Source organism: Puntigrus tetrazona, unplaced genomic scaffold (assembly GCF_018831695.1).
Source record: "Puntigrus tetrazona isolate hp1 unplaced genomic scaffold, ASM1883169v1 S000000081, whole genome shotgun sequence".
NCBI classification, from domain to species: Eukaryota; Metazoa; Chordata; class Actinopteri; order Cypriniformes; family Cyprinidae; genus Puntigrus; species Puntigrus tetrazona.
Window position 1 is genome coordinate 92750 of NW_025047758.1, and position 6636 is coordinate 99385.

A 6636-nucleotide genomic window follows, 5' to 3' on the forward strand; every position below is an offset into this window, starting at 1 on the left:
GCAGAAGAAGATGAAGAAGCGGAAGGAGCTCAACGCGCTCATCGGCCTCAGCGACAGCCGCAGGAAGAGCAAGCAGAGCGGCGGACACCGGCTGCTGAGGACCGGCACTGACACCGGCTCCGGTACCGAGAGCGAGACCTGAGTCCGGGGCCGAGGAGCGGGGCTTCGGCGGCGCCGCGGCCTTCTCGGGACGTGGAGTGTGTTCCAGAGACACGATACAGAACAAGTTTAGCGTCTCAGTGGCTTTGGTGCGTTTCTCATTCAGCCTCAAAATCTACAAAGAAGTGCGTTTCTCTTAAGAGTTCAGCAGCATAAAGAGCGCCACACAATGGGTTTCCTGCAGAAGTCTTTAGTTCATTGTCAAAATACACATCAGTGCCAGAAGAATGAAAAGTTCACAAACGAGATAAAAATGTCTTGTTGTCAATATTACAGTGCTCTGTTAGTATCAGCTGATGTAAACTATGACAAGAGTACTTATTGTACTTCAAAAAAAGAAGGCTGCACTTCTTATGTGTGCCATAACATTATTGTATGTGTGATATTGACTGAAAGAGACTGGATAGGATTCACAATTAGTCAAGTCATCTTTGTTTATGATGTTGTTTTTAAAAATACAGATAATGTCAAAGCACTGAACAGTATCAAATAGAGTCAGTAATGTATAATAATCAGATTAAACGCTTCATTTTCAGTTAAAAGCGTTTGATGATTGAATGCAGAAGGAAGGCTTTATCACAGAGAACTGAATACATCTTCAGCAACATGACATTAGCAGCTCATCATGTAGGACACCACAGACAAACGTTCATGATCCGTTACATGACTGTCAGAAGTATGGAAAGCATGTTCTGTCGATTTAAATAAATTAGTTCAGTTATAAAAATGAAAGTGACATTTTAACATTTCAAAAGTTAAGGGACAAATATAGCAACCTCTTGAACAAACCTTATCTATATTCTCATCTAGTCATCTGTATATAGACCAGAGGAGACAGTGAGATCTCTTATACAGCGTCTGTAACACAACAGAGGGGAATCCTGGCACAGAATCACCTCCTGACCCTGAAGAAGAAGTCACAAACGCCCAGCTGGCTGGATGTTATCGAGAGATGATCAGAACTGATGTTAAGAGCTTGTTACACACCAACAGTGATTTGAGTTGAAATAGCTTATGAACTCTAGTTTAAAACTCGAAACATCTGCATAGAAATGCAGATCCTTGCAGTCAGTTTGTAGTCCATGAGAATGAAGAGCTGTGTGTGTGTGTGTGTGTGTGTGTGTGTGTGTGTGTGTGTGTGTGTGTGTGTGTGTCCAGCAGGAGCTCGGTCCAGTGCTGCTCTCTCTGTTATCCTCTGTGTGTGTTCGTGGTCCTGGCCGCGTGTGTCATGGCCTGCGCTGGACTCATATGGATGCAGATCGCCCTCAAAGAGGACCTGGACTCCATGAAGGAGAAGATCCACATCAGTACGTCCAGACTCAGATTCACTAGAGCTGACCCAAATCAGCTTTTCTGGACCGAACCAAAGCGATATCAAACACTGGGCTGAAGGCTGAATAACAGTCATGGTTCTTCACGTTCTTCCCCTGTGTATTTGATCAGTTGTTTGACTATATCTTCACTATTTCCAATAATTAAATATCCAAAATGTGCTTTTTTACAATTCATCTTACTTTTCAAAGAAAATAATAATAATGAGCAGATAGATGAGTTCATGCAGCTCTGTCAGAACACGCAGTTCATGTGTGTTAGAAAACTTAACCTACAGTTGATCAACTAATTATTTAAGATCCTCATCAGAGACGTGTGATGCAGTGCTAAACAGTCTCTGGTGATTTACAATGTGTCTTCCTCAGACAGTTCATGTTCATGTTTGCTGCATTAGTGCACATCTCTGTTTAATGATGTCACGTCGTTGTTTGGTACAGCTTATGTAGTCTATTTATTTAGGTGCATCAATAAATTGAAAAGTTATTTCAGTAGTTTAACTTGTCTATTAAATTCAGTGCACACAGACCCAGTAGTTTTAGTCTTTGGTTCTGAGGATTTTGGATCACATTTAACAAAACCTACCAATTCTCAATTAAATCTCAACAAATTTGCATATGGTGACATACCACTGAGCTAATCAACTCAAAACACCTGCAAAGCCCAAGCTGCTTGAAGTCCAGTGTTAAGTTCCTCAGAAAACCAACGTCACTGCAGCCGTTTATACTAAGACATTTGGGATCAATTCATGCTTCCTTCTTCTGACCGTCTTTTGAAGATGCTGAATTTATTTCCCAGCAGGATTAGCACCTGCCCACACTGCCAAAACACCAAAAGTTGGTTAAATGACCATAACTGGCCAGCAAACTCACTCAGACCTGAACCCCACAGAGAATCTGAGGTATTGTCAGGAGGAAAATGAGAAACAAGAAACCAAAAATACAGATGAGCTGAAGGTCACCGTCAAAGAAATCAGTTTCCACACCAACCTCAGCAGCGCCTACGCCTAACTGATCTCCTCCATGCCACAAAGAACAGAGGCAGTAATTAAAGCAAAATGAGCCCCTAAAAGTGCTGAGCACATGTACAGTAAATGAACATACTTCTCATAAGGACTCTTCACTAAAAGGTTTTTTTTATTGGTTTTATGAAGTATTATAATTTGTTGAGAATTGGTGGCTTTTTGTTAAATGTGAGCCTAAATTGTCACAATTAAAATAACCAAAGACTTCAGTCTGTGTGCATTGAATTTATTTAATAGACAAGTTGAATTGCTGAAATAAACTTTTCCACAACATTGTGTCGATTGAGATGCACCTGTATTTGTACAAACACACAAAAGAGTTTATAATAGTTTTAGTGTCTGAATATTCGGTGCATGCCTGTAATTTTCTGCAGCTAATGATCTAACGATTCATCGGTCACTTTAGTTCAGAGAAAATCTATGTAATCTCTCCATATTCATTAACCCCCCTTCATATAGACACACTTCACCAGCTGATGAGTTGAATTCTCCTGTGAACAGCGTTTCATTAATGTTTGGTTGATGTGTGACAGTGGAGAGCAGTCGAAGCTGTCTTCTCATGAGATCCTGAAGCTCAGTGAGGACCTGAAGGCCAAACAGGTGAAGCTGGGCGAGCTGGAGAGTGGAGACCGAGGCCTGACCAGACTCTGGTCCAACCTAAGCCGAGATCAACCAGAAGGTACTGAGTGTGTGTGTGTGTGTGTGTGTGTGTGTGTGTGTGTGTGTGTCCGGTGTGTGCGTGAGAGAGGTGGTTTAGCAGTGAAGCATATGAAGATCTGAGAACAGCTCTTGGTAGCATCACACACACACACACACACACACCCTTCACACCCGTGCCAAGTCTCAGTGTGATGCTGTTTGTGTCTCTGCAGCTCAGCACTCTGGACTCTGCTGTCAATCACCTGAAGACCAACATCAGGTCCTCCTCAGATCTGATCACACTGCCCGCACCATAGAAGAGCTGCAGAAGGTGAGTGTGTGTGTGTGTGTGTGTGTGTGTGTGTGTGTGAGAGAGAGAGAGAAGAGGCTGTGTTTGTGTGTGAGAGAGAAAGAGAGAGACTGTGTGTGTGTGTGTGTGTGTGTGTGTGTAAGAGAGAGAGAGAGAGCTGTGTTTGTGTGTGTGAGACAGAAAGAGAGAGACTGTGTGTGTGTGTGTGTGTGTGTGTGTGTGAGAGAGAGAGGCTGTGTTTGTGTGTGTGTGAGAGAGTGAGCGTGTGTCTAATGTGAATTCACCCTGTCTCTGTGTGTGTGTGTGTGTGTGTGTGTGTTCAGAGCGTGGCCTCCATGGCAGCACCGTCACCAGTCTCCAGGGCGCGATGTGTCTCTGATTCAGTCTGTGGTGGAGGAGAGAGACGGAGAGGAGATGATCAGCTGAAGGATGTATGTTTCACTGCCTTCTGCTCAACTGTGCTTTATTTTCCTTCAGATTTTCTGTGTATGCTTCTCTACAAGTTTAGATCAGAGACACTTGTTGAAGGGATAGTTCATCTTAGAACATGTTATTTGTCAGATATTTTATAATCACGATTTTGTTGATGCGTGAGGCTTATTTATGATAGTTTTTCTTTTGATTTCTGACCATGCGGGACTAAAGAATGGAAGGAAACCTGTGAGCGGCAGCAGCTGTGTGTCTCTGAAGCAGGTAACACACACACACACACACACACACACACACACAGGTTTTGTTGTGATTATGAATGCGATCATCTCACAGCAGAAGTGCTCATGTTTACAAACACTGATGGACTCAAACGAGGCTGTAAACTATTTCACAATGTGCTGAATCATTCAGGACCGTAGGCGTGATTGAGTCGTGATACATGTTCAGAGTAAATCTTATTCATCATCCGCAAGCTAACACGCGGGATCATGCTGTAATACACACCTCGGTGATCAGTCAATAACTACACATCATACTGTCAGAGGCGAATGCCTCTGAATGCAGCTGTACAGCATATCTGGACTAAAATATTATCAGCACATCATGATCTCCTGTGAAGCTGCTGTGAATCAGTGTGTTTGTGATCTCAATGAATCAGCCTGGAGACTCCTCAGAAAGAAGATTAAAGTGCCCTTTTTACAATATTGTCTTTCACGCAGTGTGTAATGTAGCTGTGAAAGTAAATGATGCACACAGTAAATAAAGTTATTGTCTCTCCCAAATTAAAGAATCGACTGGACAGCCCAAGCGAGTCGTTAGTAATTGGATCCTCTTCTGTGACAGAGGCGTAACCTTGCGTTACATAACTCCTGCCCGTGTAGAACATTAGCTGACAAACACATCAATTTCACTGCTTTACATGTTAGACCAATCACATACAGACCAGTCATCTGACCAATCAGAGCATAGCAAGGCTCACGCAAGGGAAGAGGGTTTAGAGAGACTGAATCTTAAAACTGCTTCAAAAGAATCGTTTGAGAATCGATGGAAATGGAGTAATATTCAGACATTTTTGAAAATAAAAGGACTTTTTATCTCCCAAAACCAACGGTTAGGACCCTAAAAATGGGTATAACAGGGCCCCTTAAACATACTTCCTTCACAGACAATACATAACTTGTGCATGTACTGCAAAGTGTAAAAATAACAACAGATACAGTAGAAATAAACATGAGTCTGTTATCTATAAACCTTCTTGCACTGCTGTCAGACCCGAACGCTGCTGTGTGTGTGTGTGTGTGTGTGTGTGTGTGTGTGTGTGTGTGTGTGTGTGTGTGTGTGTGTGTGTCAGTGTGTGTGTTTCAGGAGCTCCAGCATCAGGATGTGTGTGAAGGATCTGAAACAGCTCTTGTTCTGCTGCAGGAGTCCAGGTTTGAGCGAGCAGATCCAGAGCCTCAACTTCGCTCTGTCGGACTTCAGCAGACGCCTGTCAGCGCCCGGACGAGCTTGTGGGCCGGAGCCACGGTGAGAGATCTCGACATTCACTCACATTACTCTTAGACTGATTCAACGTTACGTGACGGCTGTAAAGAGTCGGTGAAACATCCAATCATTTAATTTTCTGATTTTATTGAGTCTGGCTATAAACGAGGATTCATAATAGATGCTGGTGTTTCGCAATTGTCAACCACACACTAACAGAACACTTAAAGAATCACACCCTAAAATGTGAGGATGATACTGGGTAACACCACATGACATGAGTGTTATTCCCTGAACACTATCATCATAGCAAATATCACCTAGTTAAGAGTTTTTACTCATGGTGTTTTAATAATGAATGATTCAGCATTTTGAATGAATGGACCAACAGAGAGGTTTCCTTAACATTTCATATTTGTAGACACAAATGCATATTAAACAATTTATTACAGTTGTAACTTCAGTGTAAATGATTCAGTTTGGCTGAAACAGTTTCTATATGATATTAGTTATATTTTTATTTCTGATTAAATGAAACACACTAAATATTACATATATTTCCACACGCTGGTTTAGATGCTCATATAAGATACTATATAGAGAAGTGTTCAGTGGTAGATCCTGAGAGCAACAGAGTTCTGTCTGTCTCTCATCATCATCATCTTCACTGCAGCGGCAAGGCCCAGGCGACACTTCTTCAGACTCTTCAGAGCACCACAGACCTTGAAAGAGGTGTGGCTTCATCATCATCATCAATACTCCAGCCTCTGACTCGATCTGTCTAATACGAGCCGCTGTGTGTGTGTGTGGATCCACAGTGGCTCTCTCTGTCCTGTGGCCCAGATTTCTGTCCCGCAGACGTTATAAACGACAGAGGCAGCTGGTTCCCTGATAGAGAGGTGTGGAATCTCAGTGAGGCTGCTGGTAAAGAGTAAGTTCTTCTCACCAACATGTAAAGATTAACATAGAAATGAAGCAGTCAGTCAAGTTTTATATAATTGGAGAAAACAACTCACTTTAATAAAAAAATATATAACATGATTAATGCAAATCCATTGTAAAGAAAAAGGTTGTTTTGATAGCTTTGGAGCAAAGGAATAGAGCCGATCTATCACACGTTTCTCTTCAGAAAGGTTCTTTCAGGAGCGTAGAAGCACCGTGAGATCAAACCTGGTTCATATTTAAATAGCTTAAAACATAATATCTATATATGTTGAATTTAAAAGAATCATTTGTATGTGAATGTAAATCAGAGAATCAA

At 42.0% G+C, this 6636-nt stretch overlaps 1 pseudogene; it reads left to right on the forward strand.

The window, feature by feature from the left end:
* Nucleotides 1-6306, forward strand: LOC122332473 (annotated as a pseudogene).
* Nucleotides 6307-6636: the final 330 nt, after the last annotated feature.